The 25,847-nt window shown below is 43.5% G+C and overlaps 1 long non-coding RNA gene across 2 annotated transcripts in view; it reads right to left on the reverse strand.

The window, feature by feature from the left end:
• LOC130360693 (uncharacterized) overlaps positions 1-25,847 on the reverse strand; it is a 109,817-nt gene that overhangs the window by 78,201 nt on the left and 5,769 nt on the right. For both annotated transcript variants that reach the window (XR_008890763.1, XR_008890762.1), the window contains exons 2-3: positions 21,175-21,237; positions 4,226-4,257 (exon numbers count right to left, since the gene is read on the reverse strand). This is a non-coding gene — a long non-coding RNA (uncharacterized LOC130360693). The remainder of the gene's footprint in view (positions 1-4,225; positions 4,258-21,174; positions 21,238-25,847) is intronic.

The raw sequence follows: 25,847 nt of genomic DNA on the forward strand, positions 1-25,847 counted from the left end.
CATCACTACTTGCCCGCCTAGCGGAGGAAGCAGCGGATGTCTCCTCCACTTCTTGGCTGGGCAGTAACTGCTGACTGTCTGCTATTAGATCGTCCTCAGTGAATAGTGGAGCTGAACCCACAGCATAAGATATTTCTGTAGGGAAGGGAACAGCATAGAACAGAGGCAATGGCAGCATAGAACAGAGGCAATGGGAGGACAGGGACTGCTCCCGGGCCATGCCAACTGAGGGTTGTGTTTGAGGAACCCACCGACTGTTGACTGGGGGTGTCAGATGTCACTTGTGATGAAGTCGATGACCGTGTTAACCAATCGAGGACGACACATGGGTTGCTGGTCGAGAAACAACCGCTAGCTGATAACAGGAGCTCAGGCCTCTCGCTGCGACTCCTGCTGCCACTTGCCCCTAGTCTGCTGCGACCTCTGCTTGAAGGATTTAGGCCTCTGCCACTCCTCTGTGCACGTCCTGGCACTTTTTTGCCTGACATACTTAGTGCATATATGAGGGGAGTAAAACATACTTTGCAACGCTTAAAACAGTATTTGTCTAGAACAGCAGCAGGTGTGCACTTTTGGCTGGCCTTTCACAGTATCTAGGCCCTTGACAGATTAAGACCTTGGAGGAGGGTTTTCCCGCTTTTGCACTTTAGTTTTTTCCTCTTTACCTTTTAAAAATCATAACCCTTTCAATTTTGCACCTAAAAATCCATATGATGGCTTATTTTTTGCGCCACCAATTTTACTTTGTAATTTTACCCAAAAATCTACTGCGGAACGGAAAAGAAAATCATTGTGTGACAAAATTGAAGAAAAAATTGCATTTTGTAACTTTTGGGGGCTTCCGTTTCTGCGCAGTACATTTTTTGGTAAAAAATTACACCTTCTCTTTATTCTGTAGGTCCATGTGATTAAAATGATACCCTACTTATAAAGGTTTGATTTTGTCATACTTCTGGAAAAAATCATAACTACATGCAGGAAAATGTATACATTTAAAATTGTCATATTCTGACACCTATAACTGTTTTATTTTTCCGCGTATGATGTGGGCTCATTTTTTGCGCCGTGATCTGAAGGTTTTAACGGTACCATTTATGTATTGATCGGACTTTTTGATAAAAAATACGCTATTTTGGACTTTGGTGATTACTTTTCTCTGTCCTTTCACAGTATCTAGGCCCTTGACAGATTAGCAAGTACAACATAGTACACTACTTAGATGTACGTATGCGGTATGCACTTATGAAGGCAGAAAAATGTGCTACAGTACACCTAAAAACTCTGTATTTTTGTAAAACACCAGCTGGTGATTACTTTTGTCTGTCCTTTCATAGTATGTAGGTGCTTGACAAATTAACAGGTACAAAATAGTACACTACTTAGATGTACATATGCGGTATGCACTTTTGAGGGCAGAAAAATGTGCTACTGTACCCTTAAAAAAAAGTATTTTTGTAAAACACCAGCAGTACACAACAGGGCTGCAGCCAAAAAAAGCTGTGTACTAAACACAAAATTGCACTCTGTCACAGACTATTCGGAATGGGCTGCTAGGTGTTATACCGTCTACAGACTAGTATAGCCAGCAAATGATTTTTTGGGGAACAAAGACACTGAATTGCGCTGAAAAATTATCCCTGCCTCCTCTGTTAAGGTTTATGAAGTTGATGCAGCTTGTTGAAATGTAGGAGGCAACACACAGCCATCTGCACCTCTCTGTAATACTTTGCCGAAGAAAGTGACTGGGAGGTTAATGCCTGCAGCTGAAGTAAAAATCATTTTCAGTGACAAAAACAATGCTCTCTGTCCACCAGAACGCTGATGTGACTAGGATGTGAAACGCTGCTGGAATGAGCTTTTCTGTGTAACACACACACAGCGATCTCCGTCCTATCTGTATGCAGTGTAATGAATGGTATGACGAGCAGCAAAATGGCTGCTGAATATCTGTGAATGGTGAAGTTAACAAACAAAACCACCACTATTGGTCTGACACTAACCCACATTGGATAGATCCCTCCAAGACTGTTGGAACACAAAAATTGATGGTATGGTGTGGTATATGGGGTACAAAGATAGTGGGGCCATTCTTCATCAATGGAAACCTCAAGGCCACTGGATATGGGAAATTGCTACATGATGATATGTTTCCCTCTTTATGCACTGAAGCTGGCACGTTCCCTGAGTTTTTCAAGCAAGATGATGCACCACCACATTATGGGTGTCATTTTCGAGCATTCCTAGATGAACAGCTTCCTGGAAAGTGGATTGTCATCGTGGGCCAGTTGAATGGCCCCCAAGGTCTCCTGATCTGACCCCTTAGACTTTTATCTTTGTGGTCATCTGAAGGCAATTGTCTATGCTGTGAAGATACGAGATGTGCAGCACCTGAAACTACGGATACTGGAAGCCTGTGCTAGCATTTCTCCCGCGGTGTTGTTATCAGTGTGTGAAGAGTGGTAGAAGAGGGTTGCATTGACAATCCAACACAATGGGCAGCACATTGAACACATTTTAAAATGGACAGAAACTTGTAAATAACTCATGAAAGAATAAAGTTACATTAAAACCAAGCACATCATTGTTTTTCTTGTGAAATTCCAAATAAGTTTGATGTGTCACATGACCCTTTTCCTCTTGAAAAAAACATAAATTGGATTAAAAATGGCCGACCTCAAAATGGCCTCCATATTCACCACTCATGTTGAAAAGTTTTCCCCCTCACATATACTAATGTGCCACAAACAGGAAGTTAATATCACCAACCATTCCCATTTTATTAAGATGTATACATATAAATGGCCCACCCTGTAGAGTGACTTTTCCACAGCGACCAATCACAGCTCAGTTAATGAGCTCTGGTAAAGTGAAAGCTGAGCTGTGATCGATTGCTGTGGGAAAATCACTCAATTTTTTCTCTCACAGTTTGATAAATCTGGGCCTATGTTCTTAATTAAACCAAAAAAATACAGATAACTTGGCATAAAATGCCTATTACATGTTCACTCTCGCTAGAAATGTGGATTTTTGTTAAGATGGAAATGCTATGTTCAATTGTTCGATGAACCTGGTTCTACGGGCTCAGCTCGCTTATCTCTAGTCATCTGTATTTACAGTTGTATTAGGTTGATTTACCAAAATGTAAAGAATAACTCAGGGGTAGCTTGTGCTCTTGGGCCCCAATGCAAAATCTGTTACACTGCCTCCCAAACATCATGTATTTCTTACATTATAGTACAAATCTTCTTATATTGAAAAGAGGAAACAACTGGGCTCCCACAGCACCCCATGGCAATGGCAATCTTTGCATCCTCTATAGTTATGCCCAATGAAACACTTTTCAAACACATCTCAAATAGTAGTCACTTCAAACATTGTATTGAATGTGGTGCTGCTCTATGGTTTAGTATACTTTTGAGTAGTGGTACCCCTGAATGTGTTTTAAAAGCCTGTTGGTGCCTATTTATCGCACTGATTGCAATGTACATTATTCTTTTCAATTCAGGTAAAAGCAAGTTATACCACTATTGTATTGTAGATACTACAATTGTATTGTAGTTCATCCATTTTCTGTATAATCTGCTGGTATATAAAAGAAAGCAGTGTCTCTTATGCAGAAAATGAGTTTCTATACAACAGTGTGAGATTTTGTACATGATGTTACATAGCCTTAAATTACCCCTCTGACCCACTCTTGATGTTGGCTTCATTCCAAGATGCTTAAAATGAACAAAGAAAGCCTGCCATTCTCTGGGAACTAGCAAACAAATTTGCTAATAGCCTTTAAGCACAGAATGATGGCATGTTCTTCTGGTCCACAGCAAAAAATAATTAGATACTTACTTTATGTATCCAAGGCCAGATACCACTTTTATCCCTTCTTTATTGACAGCAAAAAACATGTTTTCAAAGTAATCAATCAAATAACAGGATAAAAGCTAATACATTATATACAATAAATTGTAGAAGTTATCTGTACATTAAATGTCTAATAGAAGGGACCTAAGTGTTTTATATGCATAGATATGTGAGAACGCTGTATTTTTCACAAGGTACAGAACTTGACGGTGTCAACAAGTACAAGTACTAAAGTATTAAGATAGAATGCATTATAGATTACTATATTGACTCTACCTATATCTTGCACTTACTATGTTCTTAAAGTAATTTTAACCCATATTCTCAGGAGACTTATAGTCAATATTTTTCAGACTTTAGGACTCACCCGACTATTGGACACAGGCAGGAATAAGACATCTAAAAACAGGAAAAAGGCATTTGATGAGTCAATGTTAGTAACTTTGGTGGTCTAATGTTTAATAAGGCTTTAACGGGTATTCCGGGGTAAACTAACTTTAAATAGCCTGCCTATTAGGAAAATTTATGTTAGCAATACATTTACTTACTGTACGGCTCTACTGCGGATCGTCCACTTTTCATCTTTATACGGTGTCCCCAGGTTCAGCATTCCGTGAAGGTCTTGATGGTGTTTGTCATCAGGCTAGTCTATGATCCTTTGCACGCTCGAGACAGCAGCTGATGGCGCTCAAGACAGCAGCTGATGACATGTACAGTCCATCTGTATGTCCCAATGTCATGTGATCTCGGCCATCTGCAAAATGCGGGGACGCAGTAAACGCCGGCACGTTGGGACCTACAGTAGGGGGCTGGCTTGTCAGGAAAGACAAGAAATAGCCAAGCCCCCTGACATCAGCTGCTGTCTCAAGTTTGCAAAGGATTGCGGACTAGCCTGGAGACAAATGTCATCAAGACCTCCACGAAATGCTGAACCTGGGGACACCATATAAAGATGAAATGTGGATGATCCCCAGCAGAGCAGTAAAGTAGGTAAATGTATTGCCAACATAACTTTTCATAATGGGCAGGATAGTTTAAAGTTAGTATACCCATGAATACGTGGAATACCCATTTAGATTCTGTTAGGCTTTGTTGCGTCACTTTCTTCAAACCATTGAAACAAACTGTAGTTATTCATGTAGTTACCTCATTGGTTTTAGCTATCCAAGAGAGGCTAGTTTTACATAAGTGTAAAGCAAATGCATCTCCGCATCTATATTACAGATGATGGTCCCAACCCGCCTGCAAGTCTAATGACCTGAACTGACAGCAACATAGATCCCTATGATGCTGTCAGTTCGTGTCATTGGAGCCACATGTGGGCCAGGACTTGTGGCTGTAATATGGAAGCAAAAATGTAAACATATTGCTCTGTATTGTCTCAGAAATCAAGAACAACATATTTCATATGCAGTATATTTATTAGGAAACAACACTATAATAGTGATAAAAGTGGTTCAAGACAGTTGTATTAACATAGTATGGACAAAGTAATACTTATGGAAAACAAATCAGAAGGAAATAACTGGTCTTATCCCTATCTGAGGGCCCTGCCTGGCGATAATGTAGGTCCCCTGTCTTAGGGACCTGTGCCTACACCGGAATCTCCTGGTATACCCTAGGCTAGAGAGGGGACTCACATTTGATAATGCATCACTTAGAATCAGCAGGAAAGTGGCCCCTATGGCAAGGGGTAAAGCATGTATCGCACCGATAATTTGCAAAATAAAACAACATGTGGTAGATACAATGTGGAATAAACCCATGGAGAATAAACAGGGGTGTAAAACAATATTCAGACATCAGACATGAGCAGTTAGAGATGTACATATGCACTTCAGGTGAAACCACAACAAACCAACGCATTTCGCTACTCTGTATTGCTACAGATAGCTCCTCAGGTTAGTAGAGAATACTTATGGAGGGGTCACTGGAGACCTTACATATGGTTGCTATGTGTCATCACATGTATAAAAAGTGAGTACAGTAGGTATTCTTCAATTATTGTATAGGTGACAAAGGTCTGGACAGCTCAATTATAGGTGCATAATCTTGTAGATAGGTGACTAATGGGTCCTTGGTTAATGGTAGTTCCTACTCAGAAGTGTATTGTCTCATAATGCTTTTCCCAATACACATATACAGCCCTGATGCACCACCAGCAAATACACAAAGCTGCTGGCATCTTACACATTGCACAGAGGTCTAGTACAGCTAGCAGCTGTAAAAGTCTATTGTTCCTGTCCTGAGTCTTCGCAGACATGTAAATGATCACATAATTGTAACATTATGCTAACAAACACTATATAACCAATGTGTCACGATTCGGCTGGCTGGAGGTGGATCCTCTGTGCCAGAGAGGGATTGGCGTGGACCGTGTTGGTGGACCGGTTCTAAGTTGCTACTGGTATTCACCAGAGCCCGCCGCAAAGCGGGATGGTCTTGCAGCGGCGGTAGCAACCAGGTCGTATCCACCAGCAACGGCTCAACCTCTCTGACTGCTGAAGATAAGCGCGGTACAAGGGAGTAGACAAGAGCAAGGTCGGACGTAGCAGAAGGTCAGGGCAGGCAGCAAGGATCGTAGTCAGGGGCAACGGCAGGAGGTCTGGAACACAGGCTAGGAACACACAAGGAAACGCTTTCACTGGCACAATGGCAACAAGATCTGGCGAGGGAGTGCAGGGGAAGTGAGGTATAAGTAGGGAGTGCACAGGTGAACATACTGATTAAGCCTGCTGCGCCAATCAGTGGCGCAGTGGCCCTTTAAATTGCAGAGACCCGGCGCGCGCACGCCCTAAGGAGCGGGGCCGCGCGCGCCGGGACAAAACAGACGGGGAACAGGTCAGGTACGGGAGCCGGGATGCGCATCGCGAGCGGGCGCCTCCCACATCGCGAATCGCATCCCGACTGGGAGTGATATTGCAGCGCACCCGGTCAGCAGGTCTGACCGGGGCGCTGCGAATGAGAGGATGCTGCAAGCGCTCCGGGGAGGAGCGGGGACCCGGAGCGCTCGGCGTAACAGTACCCCCCCCCTTGGGTCTCCCCCTCTTCTTGGAGCCTGAGAACCTGAGGATAAGACTTTTGTCTAGGATGTTGTCCTCAGGTTCCCAGGATCTCTCCTCTGGGCCACAGTTTTCCCAATCCACCAAAAAAAATCTTTTCCCTCTGACAGTCTTGGAGGCCAGAATCTCCTTCACAGAGAAGACGTCAGATGAACCGGAAACAGGAGTGGGAGAAACAACTTTGGGAGAGAAGCGGTTAATGATGAGTGGTTTAAGGAGAGAGACATGGAAGGCATTGGGAATACGAAGAGAAGGAGGAAGGAGTTTGTAAGAGACAGGGTTAATTTGGCACAAGACTTTGAAAGAGCCAAGATAGCGTGGTCCCAGTTTGTAACTAGGGACACGAAAGCGGACATATTTAGCGGAGAGCCATACCTTGTCTCCGGGAGCAAAAATGGGGGGAGTTCTTCTTTTCTTATCAGCAAATCTTTTCATCCGGGATGAAGCCTGTAAAAGAGAGTTTTGGGTTTCTTTCCATATGGTGGAAAGATCACGAGTCACTTCATCCACAGCGGGCAAACCAGAGGGCAAGGGAGTAGGGAGGGGAGGAAGAGGGTGACGGCCGTACACCACGAAAAATGGGGATTTTGCAGAAGATTCGGAGACTCTGAAGTTGTATGAGAATTCGGCCCATGGTAGAAGATCTGCCCAGTCATCCTGGCGGGAGGAAACAAAATGCCGTAAATAGTCACCCAGGACCAGATTAATTCTTTCTACTTGCCCATTGGATTGGGGATGATAAGAAGAAGAGAAGTTTAATTTGATCTTGAGCTGTTTACAGAGGGACCTCCAGAATTTAGACACGAATTGGACGCCTCTATCCGAGATGATATGCGTGGGCAAACCGTGAAGGCGAAAAATGTGTACAAAAAATTGCTTTGCCAACTGAGGCGCTGAGGGAAGACCAGGAAGAGGAATAAAATGTGCCATCTTGGAAAATCGATCAACGACCACCCAAACAACTGTGTTGCCACGGGATGAGGGCAAGTCCGTAATAAAGTCCATACCAATCTGTGACCAAGGCTGTTCAGGAACAGGCAGAGGATGAAGGAGACCAGCAGGCTTCTGGCGAGGAGTCTTATCCCGGGCACAGACAGTATAGGCCCGCACGAAATCAACAACATCAGTCTCCAGAGTCGGCCACCAATAAAATAGAGAGATGAGTTGCAAGGATTTTTTGATGCCCGCATGGCCTGCGAGGTGGGAGGAGTGTCCCCATTTGAGAATCCCGAGACGCTGGCGTGGAGAAACGAAGGTCTTCCCTGGAGGAGTTTGCCTGATGGAGGCTGGAGAAGTGGAGATCAGACAGTCCGGAGGAATGATGTGTTGCAGAGAGACCTCTACTTCAGAGGCATCAGAAGAACGAGAGAGGGCATCGGCCCTAATGTTCTTGTCAGCAGGGCGAAAATGGATTTCAAAGTTAAAACGGGCAAAGAACAATGACCACCTAGCCTGGCGAGGGTTCAGTCGTTGGGCAGACTGGAGATAGGAGAGATTCTTGTGATCAGTGTATATGATAACTGGAAATTTTGATCCATCCAGCAGGTGCCTCCATTCCTCAAGCGCCAATTTAATGGCCAGTAGTTCTCGATCACCAATGGAGTAGTTTCTCTCCGCCGGAGAGAAGGTCCTAGAAAAAACCCCACAAGTAACAGCATGCCCGGAAGAATTTTTTTGTAGAAGGACAGCTCCAGCTCCCACAGAGGAGGTATCTACCTCCAATAGAAAGGGTTTAGATGGGTCAGGTCTGGAGAGCACGGGAGCAGAAGAAAAGGCAGACTTGAGATGTTTAAATGCGTCTTCCGCTTGGGGAGACCAGGACTTAGGATTGGCATTTTTCTTGGTTAAAGCCACGATAGGGGCCACAATAGTGGAGAAGTGTGGAATGAATTGTCTGTAATAATTGGCGAACCCCAAAAAACGTTGGATAGCACGGAGTCCGGAGGGGCGTGGCCAATCTAAGACGGCAGAAAGTTAATCTGGGTCCATTTGTAGTCCCTGACCAGAGACCAAGTATCCTAGGAAAGGAAGAGATTGACATTCAAAGAGACATTTCTCCATTTTGACATAAAGTTGATTGTCCCGAAGTCTCTGAAGAACCATGCGGACATGCTGGCGGTGTTCTTCTAAGTTGGCAGAAAAAATCAGAATATCGTCCAGATAAACCACAACACAGGAATATAGGAGATCACCAAAAATGTCATTAACAAAGTCTTGGAAGACGGCAGGGGCGTTGCACAGGCCAAAGGGCATGACCAGATACTCAAAGTGTCCATCTCTGGTGTTGAATGCAGTCTTCCATTCGTCCCCCTCTCTGATGCGGATGAGATTATAAGCACCTCTTAAGTCCAGTTTGGTAAAGATGTGGGCGCCTTGTAGGCGATCAAAGAGTTCCGAGATAAGAGGTAAGGGGTAGCGTTTTTTTTACCGTGATTTTATTAAGTCCGCGGTAATCAATGCAAGGGCGTAGGGAGCCATCTTTTTTGGACACAAAAAAAAATCCAGCTCCGGTAGGAGATGAGGACTTGCGGATAAACCCCTTTTTTAAATTCTCCTGGATGTACTCCGACATGGCTAGAGTCTCTGGAGCAGACAGAGGATAGATTCTGCCCCGGGGTGGAGTAGTACCCGGGAGGAGGTCAATAGGACAGTCATAAGGCCTGTGAGGAGGTAAAGTCTCTGCTTGCTTTTTGCAAAAAAACATCAGCATAGTCCATATAAGCCTTAGGAAGACCGGATACCGGGGGAACCACAGGGTCACGACAGGGAGTACTGGGAACCGGTTTAAGACAGTCCCTGAGACAAGAAGTACCCCAGTTCTTGATTTCTCCTGTGGACCAATCAAGGGTTGGGGAATGGCGTTGAAGCCACGGTAATCCAAGAAGAATTTCGGAAGTGCAGTTGGAGAGGACCAAAAATTCAATTTTTTTGTGATGGGGTCCGATGCACATTAGGAGAGGTTCCGTGCGGTAACGCACGGTACAGTCCAATCTTTCATTGTTAACAGAATTGATGTAGAGGGGTCTGGCGAGACTGGTCACCGGGATGTTGAACCTGTTGATGAGAGAGGCCAAAATAAAATTTCCTGCAGATCCGGAATCCAAGAAGGCCATAGCAGAGAAGGAGAAGGTAGAAGAAGATATCCGCACAGGCACAGTAAGGCGTGGAGAAGCAGAGTTCACATCAAGAACTGTCTCACCTTTGTGCAGAGTCAGCGTACGTCTTTCCAGGCGGGGAGGACGGATAGGACAATCCTTCAAGAAGTGTTCGGTACCGGCACAGTACAGGCAAAGATTCTCCATGCGGCGTCGTGTCCTCTCTTGAGGTGTCAAGCGAGACCGCTCAACTTGCATAGCCTCCACGGCGGGAGGCACAGGAACGGATTGCAGAGGACCAGAGGAGAGAGGAGCCGGGGAGAGAAACCGCCTCGTGCGAACAAAGTCCATATCCTGGCGGAGCTCCTGACGCCTTTCGGAAAAACGCATGTCAATGCGGGTGGCAAGATGAATAAGTTCATGCAGGTTAGCAGGAATTTCTCGTGCGGCCAGCACATCTTTAATGTTGCTGGATAGGCCTTTTTTAAAGGTCGCGCAGAGGGCCTCATTATTCCAGGATAATTCGGAGGCAAGAGTACGGAATTGGATGGCGTACTCGCCAACAGAAGAATTACCCTGGACCAGGTTCAGCAGGGCAGTCTCAGCAGAAGAGGCTCGGGCAGGTTCCTCAAAGACACTTCGAATCTCCGTGAAGAAGGAGTGTACAGAGGCAGTGACAGGGTCATTGCGGTCCCAGAGCGGTGTGGCCCATGACAGAGCTTTCCCAGACAGAAGGCTGACTACGAAAGCCACCTTAGACCTTTCAGTAGGAAACTGGTCCGACATCATCTCCAAGTGCAGGGAACATTGCGAAAGAAAGCCACGGCAAAACTTAGAGTCGTCATCAAATTTATCCGGCAAGGATAATCGTAGGCCGGAAGCGGCCACTCGCTGTGGAGGAGGTGCAGGAGCTGGCGGAGGAGATTGTTGCTGAAGCTGTGGTAATAGCTGCTGTAGCATCACGGTCAGTTGAGACAGCTGGTGGCCTTGTTGCGCTATCTGTTGCGACTGCTGGGCGACCACCGTGGTGAGGTCGGCGACAACTGGCAGTGGGACTTCAGCGGGATCCATGGCCGGATCTACTGTCACGATTCGGCTGGCTGGAGGTGGATCCTCTGTGCCAGAGAGGGATTGGCGTGGACCGTGTTGGTGGACCGGTTCTAAGTTGCTACTGGTATTCACCAGAGCCCGCCGCAAAGCGGGATGGTCTTGCAGCGGCGGTAGCAACCAGGTCGTATCCACCAGCAACGGCTCAACCTCTCTGACTGCTGAAGATAAGCGCGGTACAAGGGAGTAGACAAGAGCAAGGTCGGACGTAGCAGAAGGTCAGGGCAGGCAGCAAGGATCGTAGTCAGGGGCAACGGCAGGAGGTCTGGAACACCGGCTAGGAACACACAAGGAAACGCTTTCACTGGCACAATGGCAACAAAATCCGGCGAGGGAGTGTAGGGGAAGTGAGGTATAAGTAGGGAGTGCACAGGTGAACATACTGATTAAGCCTGCTGCGCCAATCAGTGGTGCAGTGGCCCTTTAAATTGCAGAGACCCGGCGCGCGCGCGCCCTAAGGAGCGGGGCCGCGCGCGCCGGGACAAGACAGACGGGGAACGGGTCAGGTACGGGAGCCGGGATGCGCATCGCGAGCGGGCGCCTCCCGCATCGCGAATCGCATCCCGGCTGGGAGTGATATTGCAGCGCACCCGGTCAGCAGGTCTGACTGGGGCGCTGCGAATGAGAGGATGCTGCGAGCGCTCCGGGGAGGAGCGGGGACCCGGAGCGCTCGGCGTAACACAATGTTTCTGGTATACTCTCATAATCTCCAACACAGAGAGGTGTTCTTTTCATGGCAGCAAGCTGAATGCAAAGTGCACATTGCATGCATTCAGCTTCCCCTCCTCCCCAGTATCAATCACACAGATCACAGATAGGTATATCAGTGGTAGATTTATGTCAGCCCTTTATTTTATAACAACTTGGAAAAAGAGGGTAATGTCCAGCTCCCACAGTGGCGATGTCTGGTAAAAAAAATTAAAGCTTCATGTTTATTGGATGTGCGTTTAAAATACGGACCAAAGAAAAAGAAAGCTCTTTGTCATGGCCATGCCTAAGGGCTATATATAGCTTGAAACGCGATGGTTTTCACATCATTATACTTGCACCTTTCTTTTTATTTTGCCTGTATTTTGAACACATATCTAATAAACATGGCCGACATTTATCATTGTCTTTAGACAGTTTTTTGTGTCTAGAAAAGGTGCAAAAATGGCGCAAGCAGGGTTTATTTGAGCCTTTTTTGTGCCTTTTGGTTTACACATTTCTGCTGATTTTGAGTTGCAATCCACTGATTTTGGCAATACTCATGATATGGAAGGGTTTTATGAACTGTGCCTTTTTGTGAAAAGGCACAAAAAAGGTGCAAAGCCACTGAAAAGTCTCTAAAACTACACCAGCCCAGACTTAGCTTAGCTTTTTGGTGTATGTCAAGAGAGAAATTTCAGAAAATGTGACCTGCACAAAATTTATCAAATGCTCTGTGACCATTTAATAAATTTGGTGCTCCTACACATTACCAGCACACAAAAAAAAAAGTGTAAAAAAATGCTTCACTTACACCTACAATGATAAATGCCGGCCAAAGTTTTTCATTTTTACCAGACATTGCTGCTAAACCATACCCCCTTTTTCCAAGTTGTCTAGTCCACGGGACACAGCCCCCTTAGTCCAAGCTCTCCGATCTACTACTGGATACCGTTTTTGTCCTTGCAACACGTCTACATATTGTGGTGAGCGGAGTTGCATCTTTCCATTTTTGCTTTATTTTAAATGCAGATCTGTTATCATACTTTGCTGTTTAGATTAAGTGCAGCATATTATTGGGGCAAGTCCACTGTACTATTTGTCTAAATGGCACAAAAATATTAAATCTTTGGTTAAAGCAGCTGTCAAAAAGGACAGCGGATTCATAGTTATGAGCCCGCTGTATTCATGAGAAAAGTGCTTACTACCTCTCCTCCTTCTATCCCTGTCAGACGTGATTGACATGTATACAGATATACAAACAAAAAAATAACCTGTTAAACAATACAGATGGGGGAGAGAGAAGATAAGGGGGCAGTGATCATGCTTCTCAAGAATATATTACATAACTATGATCCTGCGGAATTCTTTGATAGCTCCTACAAGCCAAACAGGAAATTATTTTATTATTCACTATTAAAGGGGTATTCCAGGAAAAACTTTTTTTTTATATATCAACTGGCTCCAGAAAGTTAAAAAGATTTGTAAATGGCTTCTATTAAAAAAATCTTAATCCTTCCAATAATTATCAGCTGCTGAAGTTGAGTTGTTCTTTTCTGTCTGGCAACAGTGCTCTCTGCTGACATCTCTGCTTCTCTCAGGAACTGCACAGGGTAGAAGAGGTTTGCTATGGGGATTTGCTTCTACTCTTGACAGTTCCTGGACAGGTGTCATCAGAGAGCACTTTGACAGAAAAGAACAATTCAACTTCAGCAGCTCATAAGTACTGAAAGGATTAAGACTTTTTATTAGAAGTAATTTACAAATCTGTTTAACTTTCTGGAGCCAATTGATATTTAAAAAAAAAGTTTTCCCTGGATAACCCCTTTAAATTGGATTTACAAGCTGTTTAATATTGACGGTGTTGTCCAGGGATAAAAAAAAATTCAAATAGCTGGGGGGAGGTATGAAAAAATAAAAAAAGAACCTATATTCAGCTTGTCCAATCCCCCAGTTGTTGCCCCAATACTTCAGATCAGCCTTGTCACTACTTTTTTCTGGTTACTGTGACAAGTGGGCCCTACAGAAACTACAGAAACCTACAGACACTATTTTATGAACTACACTAACTTTACAGCCCCTGTAGTATAGTCAAATAAAAAAAAATCCTGGAATACCCTTTAAGGACTCAGCGTTTTTCAGTTTTTGCATTTTAGTTTTTCCTTCCTTACCTTTCAAAAATCATAAACCTTTCAATTTTCCACCTAAAAATCCATATTATGGCTTATATATTGCACCACCAATTTTACTTTGCAGAGAAATTAGTCATTTTACCCAACAATCCATGGCGAAACGGAAAAAAAAATCATTGTGTGACAAAATTGAAGAAAAAACACCATTTTGTATCTCTTGGGGGCTTCCGTTTCTACGCAGTGCACTTTTCCGGTAAAAAAGACACCTTCTCTTTATTCTGTAGGTCCATACGATTAAAATGATACCCTACTTATATAGGTTTGAGTTTTTCGTACTTCTGGAAAAAATCATAACTACATGCAGGAAAATTTATATGTTTAAAAATGTCATCTTCTGACCCCTGTAACTCTTTATTTTTCTGCATATGGGGATGTATGTGGGCAAATTGCGCTGTGATCTGAAGTTTTTATTGGTTCCATTTTTGTTTTTATGTGTCTTTTTGATCACTTTTTATTCATTTTATATGGTATAAAAAGTGACCAAAAATACGCTATTTTGGACTTTTGATTTTTTTAAGTGTACGCCATTGATCATGCGGTTTAATTAACAATATATTTTTAAAGTTCAGACATTTACGCATGCGGTGATACCACATATGTTTATTTTTATTTACATATTTTTTTTATGGGAAAAGGGGGGGGGATTCAGACTTTTATTAGGGAATGGGTTAAATCACATTCATTTACACTTTATTTTCATTGCACACACTGATTTCCTACATTAATCACTGCCATGCATTAACATGGCATTGATCAGTGTTATCACCGCTCGACTGCTCCTGCCTGGATCTCAGGCACAGAGCAATCATTCGGTGATCGGACACGCAGGAGGCAGGTAGGGATCCTCCTCACGTCCTGCAAGCTGTTTGGGATGCAGCGATTTCACCGCGGTGGTCCCGAACAGCCCAACTGAGCTGCCGGGATGGTTTCGGTTTCACTTCAGATTCAACGGTCAACTTTGATCGCCACATCTGAAGGGTTAACCCCTTAAGGACTCAGCGTTTTTCCGTTTTTGCATTTTAATTTTTTCCTCATCACCTTCTAAAAATCATAACGCTTTAAATTTTGCACCTAAAAATCCATATGATGGCTTATTTTTTGCGCCACCAATTCTACTTTGCAGTGACATTAGTCATTTTACCCAAAAATCCACGAAACAGAAAAAAACAGAAAAAAAATCATTGTGCGACAAAATTGAAGAAAAAATTTCATTTTGTAAATTTTGGGGGGGGTTTCCGTTTCTACGCAGTGCATTTTTCGGTAAAAATAACACCTTATCTTTATTCTGTAGGTCCATACGGTTAAAATGATACCCTACTTGTTGGATAGGTTGGATATTGTCGTACTTCGGAAAAAAAATCATAACTACATGCAGGAAAATTTATATGTTAAAAATTCTGATCTTCTAACCCCTATAACTTTTTTATTTTTCAGCATACAGGCCGGTATGGGGACTATTTTTTTGCGCCGTGTTCTGAGGTTTTTATCGGTACCATATTTATATTGATCGGACTTTTTGATCGCTTTTTATTCATTTTTCATGATATAAAAAGTTACCAAAAATACACTATTTTGGACTTTGGAATTTTTTTGCGTGCACACTATTGACCGTGCAATTTAATTAACGATATTTTTTTATAGTTCGGTCATTTTCGCACGCAGCGATACCACACATGTTTATTTTTATTTTTATTTACACAGTTTTTTTTTATGGGAAAAGGGGGGTTATTCAAACTTTTAATGGGGAAGGGGTTTTATCGCGATGTCTCGATCAGCCCGACCGAGCTGCCGGGAACTGTTTACTTTCGTTTTCAGACGCGTCGGTCAACTTTGATCGCCGCGTCTGAAGGGTTAACAGCGCGCGGCACAACGATCGATGCCGTGCGCTGTTAGCCCAGGGTCCCGGCTATCGTTAGCAGTCAGGACCGACCCGGTGTGATGCGGGGTCACGGCGTGACCCCGATTTTCACACCGGGACCGGGCTTAGGGCGTACAGGTACGCCCTAAGTCCTTAAGAGGTTAAAGGAGTTATCCAGCATAAGGTGATTTTAGTAGGTACTTGGAAGACAATAATGGACATGCTTAGGAAGGATCTGCGCTTGTCTTGGGGCTAAATGGCTATGTCATGAGATTACCATAACACTGGGGCTAGCTTTTTGTGAACTTGTATTTCCTGTTTGACTTTTCTTTTTTTGACTACAAATCCCAGAATTCCATACTCCCACACATCAGCCACCCCACCCATTGAAACAAAAGACCTGTGGTTTTCAATCAGGGTGCCTACAGGGCAGTTGCAGTTGCCGTTGATCTCTCTCCCACCAAGCGATCACTCCACCTATTGTAGCAGACAGGCTCCCTGTCATGAGCTGGCTAGTGAGTCAGGTCTCGGCCGCATTGCAAGCTGGGAAAAATCTGAGACAACAGTAATTTTGTATGCTGGTAAAAATAAATATTGTGGTGAAAATCACAGAAGAATTGTGAGAAAACCGTCACACACAGGAACAGCCACTAAATTATGAACTACACTTACTTTACAGCCCCTGTAGCATAGTCAAATAAAAAAAAATTCCTGGAATACCCCTTTAATATCGGGTATCACTGCAATCGATGATGTCTGGTATTAGCAGCGAGTCCCGGCCATTGATGGCCGCCAGGACCAACCCAATATATATGTCCTGTGTCATTAAGGGGTTAAACTCCTGTACATGGCTTCTAAGTCCACAGAGCAGTTGGTGATAGAGAATCCTATTAGAGCCAATGCACACTTTTGAATTTCATCCAGAGTAATTCCAGGCAGAGATTCCATCAAAAGAATGAACATGAGTCCAGAATTGGAATTTTTTGTGGCAGATATTCTATCGTTGAAATGTCACAGTGTTTAGAGTGCAGCAGAATTCCATTGAAGACAATGAGAGGCTGCCGCACTGGAATCTCTGTCCAGGATTTCTCTGGGCAGACATTTTGTAGTGTGCATGGGCCCTTACTATATAACTGGAATAAGACCACCCATAGGTCTCCTAAGTCTCCGCAATCTCCTGTACGAGGCGTGGCTCTCCCCAGGAACAGAGTGTGTCGACACCTGTACAATGTTGTGGCCAACACCCCCTCCATATATCCTCCGTGGGGGAGCCAAAGATAGCCAAACGACCCTACTATTGACACATATGGAGGGGGCGTGTCGAGTGCCGCTTTGTGCAGGGGTCAACACGGGACCAGTACAGGATATTGTGGAGGGTCCCCGCGGTCGGACCCCCTGCGATCTTAAACATATCCCTTATCCTGCAGATAGGGGATACGTTTTTGGGCATGATATATCTCCTTTAAGAATCTAAATCTAGAGTGAAATGCACATATTCTTAGATATTATTCTAAAATATACCAACCTTTGTTTCAAGTCTATAAAAAATGAAGGAAGCTCTTAAGGTCTTAAGGAAGCTCATTAATAAAGTATTTAAAGCGGCTGAATATTGTTTTTCAGAGTTTCATAGCAGCAAGTAACAAATTATGCAAACTTCTATATTTATGTAAGCAAGGGTGATACAGCTTAAAGCCATAACAGCACATTATGTCATTGAGACAAAGTGTCATATGTTCAACTGAAATCAGCAGGATATTTTCTTCTAATGCTTTGGGAGGCCGATCGCATCACTTCTGCCTGGATAAATATGCCCCCATGACATGATAATACCACTCCTGAGTGTGATAACAGTCTGAATGGCAAATTGCAGAATGCTTCTTTCTTTTATAGTAACAGTGGAGTCCTCCGCTCAGAAAAGTACACAGATGGTTGCACAGATGGTCAGACGTAAAGAAGATCTTTTGTTGTCTTCAGAACTTCTACATCCTAACACCTCTGTAAAATTGTTATACTAGTTCTATAAAGATATCATAATTAACTATAAGTTACATCTACAGAAGTTTTTTGTTTTTTTTACATTGTTGACTGGGGATTGAGGTCATTGAAACGAAAGAGACATTTTTTGATGTTTTAAAATCTGATTTAATATATTTATCGAGCTCTATATGCAGAAGGAGGGGAGCCTGTTTGTGGCAACCTGCAGGCACAGGCGCCAAAACCTTTTTTATTAGAACAGAAGGATATAATTAACCCTGACAAAGACTGGCGCAAACATGACATGTGTGAACGCAGCGCTATTCAAGCAACTCATTTTTTATTATTTCTTCATAACTAGATTTAAATTTGCCAACTACAGATGTGTACAGCCTCACCTTTCGTTTATTTAACCCCTTAGGGACACAGCCCATTTTGGCCTTGCGGACACAGCCAATTTTATTTTTGCATTTTTTTCTCCTCCTTGCCTTCTAATAGCAATAACTATTAAAATTTTCAATTTTAAGACCTATCCAAGGGCTTGTTTTTTGCAAGACCAATTGTACTTTCTAATGTCATCACTTATTATACCATAAAGTGATAACAAAACCAAAAATATTAGTTGTGTAGGAAAATCGCAATTTTGCTAATTTTAGAGAGTTTCGTTTTCACGCTGTACATTTTAAGGTAAAAATGACATGTCGTCTTTATTCTGTGGGTCAGTATGATTAAAATGATACCCATGTTTATATGGTTTTATATTATTGTACTATCATTATTATTATTATTTTTTTTTTTTTACAAAATAAGTATGTTTAAAATTCTGACCCCCTATAACTTTCTAATTTTAAATTTTTCTGTCTGCTGGGCTGTTTGAGGGCTAATTCTTTGTGCCATGTTCTCTGGTTTTTTGTTTCTTTTTACCTTTTTTGCCTATATATGACTTTTTACATTTAAAATTTTTTGGGAATAAGAAAAGCAGCTATTTGTTTTTTTTGTATTTTTGTTTTTTTACATTTATGCTGTTCACCAATAATAAATATATGTTTAATAATTTTTTACCCTTTTTTGGGAAAAATTGCAAAAAAGGACGATATAAATTTTATTGGGGAAGGGGCTTAATCATATATTTTTTTTATTTTTTATGTCTCCATAAGGGACTATTTATAGCAATCGTTAGATTGCTATTACTGTTCAGTGCAATGCATATGTATAGCACTGATCAGTATTACTGGTGATCTACATCCCTGCTCACGTTTATTCTTTGTGTGGAGCCCACAAGGAATGCATAGCTATCTATGAGATGTGTCCTGAATGTCTACATGGAGATTCTGTCGTGTAATGATAGATGAATGGCTTTCCCATAGAGATATATGGAGGGGGCGTGACGCGCCACTCCAGGGGAGAGCTGGCACTCTATACAGGAAATTACGGCACTCGGATCCCCCGCCCCCCCCGCAATCTAAATCTTATCCCCTGTCCTGCAGAGAGGGATATGTTTTTTTGTTTTGTTTTTGGCATGAAACTACTTCTTTAAGTACCAGGGTACCAGGATGTTCATTTACGCTCCAATGTCGTTAAGAGGTTACGGACTCTAATTTCTCATAAACTATATTCAACACAATATCAGGATATGCTATGGGGACACTCAAAATGCTTCATTTATATAACAATCGGGGAGTGATCATGTGAAGGCCCAGCACAGGCCATAAATCTGCTATAACAACAAGCTGGTTTTGAGTGACTTCAGTCCTGTGAGGTCTATTGAAGGTTGGGGCCTATTTCTTTTCTTTGTCTGCATTATTTGTAATGCACTGTGTTCCTTTATGTATACACTGAGGTTGTTGCAGAGAACAGGAGGTTAATCTTTGCAGGGTGAGGATGCAGTGCCTTTACAGAAAATGTAACTGTGCAGAGCATGGTCACATGTCCACCCTTAGCCAATCACAGAACTGCTCCTGCGCCTTTTCCTGGGATAAGTGGAGGTACCTTAGCAAAGTAGTGTGGTCCTGACCTTAGTCAGAGGAGCACATGGTGCTCAGCAGCTCCTATACCACAGGTTACCATTTCCCACTCATATACAAATCTGCTTCACCTAGCACTTCCCGCTATAAGGATACAGTTTGCTGTACAGAAGAAAGGGGTCACAAAGAAGGGAAAAATACTCAAAGGGCGACTGGGCGACATATACCCTAAATCCACTGGGCGACATATAGCCTAAGGTCCTGGTACAGTGCCACTATGAATAAATGGTAGTCTTGGACGTGCCAGCTGGAATGCATCACAGCAACGTCCATAACCCAAGTAGGTGAAGTTGCAAATGTCTGCCACAGCATACCCCCTGTGATGATTCTTATAGTTTACATATTCAGGAAACCCGCTAATGCAATACCAAATTCTAATAGTACTACACATCACATCACTGGTAGTTATGTCATTGATGTGCAAACGGTGAACAGTCCCATATAAACCCCCCCAAAAACATTCACAACCTTTGTCAATGTTAACTGTCTATAGCTATGCATCTGTGGGCAGTTTACAATACCCAGTCCTTATGGTTCTTATAACAGAGTATAACAGAGCTTAGTGGAAAGGTTCAAAAATACATTTATCATGAAACATTGCTTTTCCCTTGCTAATACCTACAGCTGTGAGAATAAATCTGAGCGATTCACATTTTGGAAAATCAATGAAGAAAAGAATGTTTAAAGGATTTATGTAAATATAAAAATAAATAAATGCAGTGTTTATATGCTTCCAAAGAGACCAAGAGAGCGATGCAGAAAGAGGAAAAATAGTGATTTTGTCTTCTGGACTCCCAAGGGGACATCATCTTCTAGTTCAAATACCTGTTATAAGATACCATGCATTTATCTGCAGCCATGTACAGTGAACATTGATTTATTAAGTCAGTGGGTGTAGAGGTAATGGAATATAGGAAGCGGATGATTAATCCATTTTTGATGGGTCTCAACATGCCTGAGTAGAAATAACTGCAAATAATTCAGCTGTCACGTACTGTAGGTGGAAGCACATATAATGACAGTCAGCTACTGATTGTTCCCAGTGAACTGTAGTTCTACATTCCCACAGAAGAAATGGAAAAAGGTACACAAGTGATAATTGCCTGAAGGTGGAATAATTTGCTTATTTTAAGTACACTCAATTTAAAATGACTGAATTATTCAAGGGTACCTTGGCACCTCGTGAACTATGATGTAATTTATTAACTCATGCTTAGAACAAAGCTGAAATATTTATCTGGTCCAATGGAGAAAGGTAAAAAGAAATCTACATTCTTAAAAACTCTTTTGAAAAACAGACCTATTAACCTATTGTACCTGATAATGGTATATGTCTTAAAATCACTAAAAGGTTTCCAGATTGAAGTCTTGGTGCACCATCTAGTGGAAAGAAAAAAAGATGGAAACAACCTTATTTTACCAATCAAGCGTTGAAGAAAAAGCATCTGAGAAATTGCAGTCAGAGGCAAACAAACACCATGCATATGAATAGGCAAATAGAAGCAATAATAGATTTTTAATCCATATTATTTATTTGCCTTAGGGGTAAAATAGCTTTAATAGAGCAGCTTTTGCATTTGATCGGTGGAAAATCAGTTAATACCGGCAGAGAACTATCGATTTTTCAACCCTTCACAGCTGCAAAGCGCCATCAGCCAGTGTGTTAGAAAGTCTACTGCACTCATCCTGTCTGCTAACACAGAAAAGAGTTGTAAAATGACCATACATAGAATTGACTATGTAGAGATCAATGTTTAAAAATAGAAAGTACTTAGGAGAGAGTCTTTCCCATGGCAGAATACAAACCAATTAACCTACCAATCTGCATTTCTAGCTTATTATAATTGCAACTATTGATAGTCCAAGGTGAAGAAGAAATTATTTAAATAGCTACGTATCAGTGAGTAGGATAGTGAGGAAGGACAATAACACACGAGCTTGTATAAGTTGGGATCAAGATGGAACATATGATTACATTGGGCTTCTCTCTGCATTTTAGCATTTTGAATCAGGGCCAAGCTTAGGGTCATGGACACCTTAGTGCAGGTTTCTTTTGGGTGACCCCTGGCTGGCATGGTTATATAATTAACTCCTCGCCTCCTCCACAAATGTCCATTCTAGACATATAAAAAAAAATTAAATAGGGGACCTAACTAGCAGGGACCCAAGAGTCATATATGTAGAGACTAGAGATGTCGCGAATTGTTCGCCGGCGAACAGTTCCCGACGGACTTAGCATGTTTGCGTTCGCATCGCCGGACGAACATATGTGAAGTTCGATTCACCCCCTATACTTTAACATTGCAGTAAACTTTGACCCTGTGAGTCAGAGTAAGCAGACACATTACAGCCAATCAGCAGCAGTCCCTCCCTTCCAGACCCTCCTACCTTCTTCAGGGTCCACTTTACTCCTAAAGCACTAACATATGCTTTAAGGACAGCACCCAAAAGAGCACTTTTTAGGGCTCAAATATCAGTCCGTGTGTCTTGCAACAGCTGGAGGCACCCTGGTTGGGAGGGAACCACTGGTTAAAAGGGGTACTTCAGTGTAAAACTTAAGTTCCTTCAAGCAACTAACTACAGTATTAAAAGGGCTATAAGTTCAGTCCGTGTGTCTTGCAACTGCTGGAGGCACCCTGGTTGGGGACCTCTGCTTAAAAGTGGAACTCTGCTGGCAACCTTTTTTGCTCAAATAGAAAAAAAAAATATATTTTTTTGGCTGTGAAATAAAACCAGTGCTACCTAAAGGGGGGCTCTAACTATGTGCTGCCTAATATGGGGGAATCTATGTGCTGCCTAAAGGGGGGGATCTAAATATGTGCTGCCTAAAGGGGGCTCTATGTGCTGCCTAAAGGGAGGCTCTAACTATGTGCTGCCTAATATGGGGGAATCTATGTGCTGCCTAAAGGGGGGCTCTAACTATGTGCTGCCTAACATGGGGGAATCTATGTGCTGCCTAAAGGGGGGATCTAACTATGTGATGCCTAAAGGGGGATCTAACTATGTGCTGCCTAAAGGGGGCTCTATGTGCTGCCTGAAGGGAGGCTCTACCTATGTGCTGCCTAAAGGGGGGCTCTATGTGCTGCCTAATATGGGGGAATCTATGTGCTGCCTAAAGGGGGGATCTAACTATGTGATGCCTAAAGGAGGCTCTATCTGCTGCCTAAAGGGGGCTAAAGCACGTTATTCCAAAGAATTTAGGAATAATAGGTGATTTATGCCCTTTATGGATTAAAACCAGACTCTGCATCAACTATGTAATTTTCCATGGGAGTTTTGCCATGGATCCCCCTCCAGCACGCCACAGTCCAGGTATTAGTCCCCTTGAAACAACTTTTAAATCACTATTGTGGCCAGAAAGAGTCCCAGTGGGTTTTAAAATTCGCCTGCCCATTGAAGTCAATGGCGGTTTGCCCGGTTCGCAAACATTTGCGGAAGTTCGCGTCGCCGTTCGCGAACCAAAAATTTATGTTGGCGACATCACTAGTAGAGACTAATAAAAAGGTAACCCTTAATTGGAATTAAAGCAAACAAATCCTGGAGTGTTTCTTTATTTATAGGTAAGGGTGTGGTGTCCCCGTACTGAAATGCTTTACACTGCCTGCCCAACACTGTACTGCCTGCCCTACATCTACCCTACACTGTCAGGTAGCTGTTGCCTCAGGGGTCTGTTCTGGCCCGCATCTCCAGGGAAAATATTGTGTGTGATTGTAGTGATTCTTTATTGATTTATGCTATTCATGCCTTTGTACCAATAATGTGTTATTAAAAGGACTGTTGTAATCTTGAAAGAGACCTGCAGAGGAGTCATATATAGTTTGTCCTTCTAGGTGGGGAGGAATTCCTCTAGTAATGAGAGAGAGCGGAAAGTGAGGAGAGGGGTCGTGGTGGAGTCTGAGGAGAAAGTCCAAGTTCTGCAAGGGAGCCACAAACTACTGTGGTATGCCTCGGGGGGTGTAGGGTAGCTGGGGTGTTGCTGATCAGCTATCAGGGGTTTATTAACCCTTATCACTCGTGACGCCAGGGTGAGGGTTAAATGCTGAGGTAATGCTGGGCCTATCGCCACCCTTCCCAAGAGCAATAGGTGAGTGCAGAATAATGGATTGTCCACTACCAGTGCTTAGCTGAAAACTTGTAGAAACTTTACTGAAGATATTCTGTAACATGTAGCAGTAACAACAGTCCAGATAACAGAGTCTATATACAGCTGAAGCAGCGATTTGCAGGTGGTTGGGACCTTGTAAGTTCTCTTTAGTTTAGGAGGATTTTGTAGCATAGATCCGCTGGATTTAGGGGTAGGTTTAGGTCCAGTGATCTTGCGGAGATAGCGGGGAATGATAAGAACTCACAGTCTTTAGCGTAGGCTGAGGCTGCAAGGCTTAGGCCTAGTAATCGTCATTGTAAATTGCGGAGGTCCTACCTCATCCAATGTCAGCAACCCAAGAGAAAGATTAATGGCTGCAGCTCCCTTACATGGGCAGGGGCTGAGCGGTTTTGGATTGGTCCACACTGCTGTCACTCACCGTTACATTGCATTGTGGGTGAACACCTGACACAAGAACCACCAAAGGTCCTTCAACAAACCATAGAGTTCTGAACAACGAGTCACATGACCTAAGGTCCTGCAACGCTAATAGGTAGGCATTTAAATATACATATTTATATTTAGATGAATATTAACTAACTGAGGGGTGACGAGGGGCTAACTAGAAAAGAGGGACCCCAACATTCCTAGGAACTCTGACTTTGGGGACCTCTACCAAGGTACGGTATGTAATACGGTACCGGGTTACCACACTACCTACAGTTGTTCCGCCACATAGGCCAAGCCCAAGCCCTAAGCTGCGGGGAGAAGTAGCAAAAGAGCTTACAGGAGCCCCATAGCACATGTCAGGAATGAGAGTAGAAAGCAAGCTCAGGCAGCTCCAGTCCACAAGTCTAAGTCCAAGCCTTGCGGAAAGCTAATTTCAACTCAGTGTCAGTTTTCTTTGAAAGTCTAAAGCCAAAGTCTAAAGTGACTAAGTCCGGTCAAATTGTGAGAAAGTGGAGAATACAACAAGTCACAGCCTATCCAACCATATCACTACTGACTTCATTTGCAACTCTCTGTTCTGCCCTGCTGTTATAAGACTGTATTGCTGTGGTAATAACATCTGCCTGGGGGCGTGGCCTGGATGCGCATGGCGGAGGACGCTTGATAAGTGAGCTCCGTCTGTCTCCGGCTCTATAGCGGCACAAACCGGCTACATCCTACATATACTTCTTGCACTTGCGTGGCTATCTGCTCCGGAGACTGGTGAGAGATGCCTAGGGCGAAAAAAAGCAAGAAAAGCCCGTTAAAACTCACATAGTTCTTTCCAGCGGTGGACTTCCAAGATGGCGCCGGCGGCCTGCCTGCTGCTGGGGCGCTTGAAGCTAGCAGCCACCCTAACTCTCCTGCTTCCAGCGGGTCTGCTTCACCGGGAGGTCAGTCTCCCCAGCTGTCGAGCGGCTCCGGACCATCAGCCTCATCTCCGCAGATGCCTCCGGCCTCCTCAACGCTGGCCACGGCCGTTCCCTCACCGCACTCTAGGGCTAGAAGCGGGCTGGTCCCCTGGAGCGCCTCTCCCGCCCTGACGGAGGCGGCCTTGCTGGCGGTTGCTGCTGACCTCTCAGCCACCATACGCAGTGAGATACGCTCAGCAGTGAACAGCATTCACCAAGAACTCCAGGCGCTCGGGACCCGAACTGCTCATGTGGAGAACAAGATGGGTGAGCTGACTTCTGCACATAACTCGGTGGTGGACAACGTTACTGCCCTGGAAGATGAGATGATGGCCCTAAAGGCCAAACTTGCTGACATGGAGGATCGTTCCCGCAGGAATAACCTCCGTATAAGGGGGATTCCTGAAGACGTTAAAACTGAAGATCTTGCTGGCTTTGTCACTGACTTTTTTGCTGCCCTCCTTCCATCTGCCTCAGCACAGGACTTACTCCTGGACAGGGTTCAT

Source organism: Hyla sarda, chromosome 3 (genome assembly GCF_029499605.1).
Source record: "Hyla sarda isolate aHylSar1 chromosome 3, aHylSar1.hap1, whole genome shotgun sequence".
Lineage (NCBI taxonomy): Eukaryota > Metazoa > Chordata > Amphibia > Anura > Hylidae > Hyla > Hyla sarda.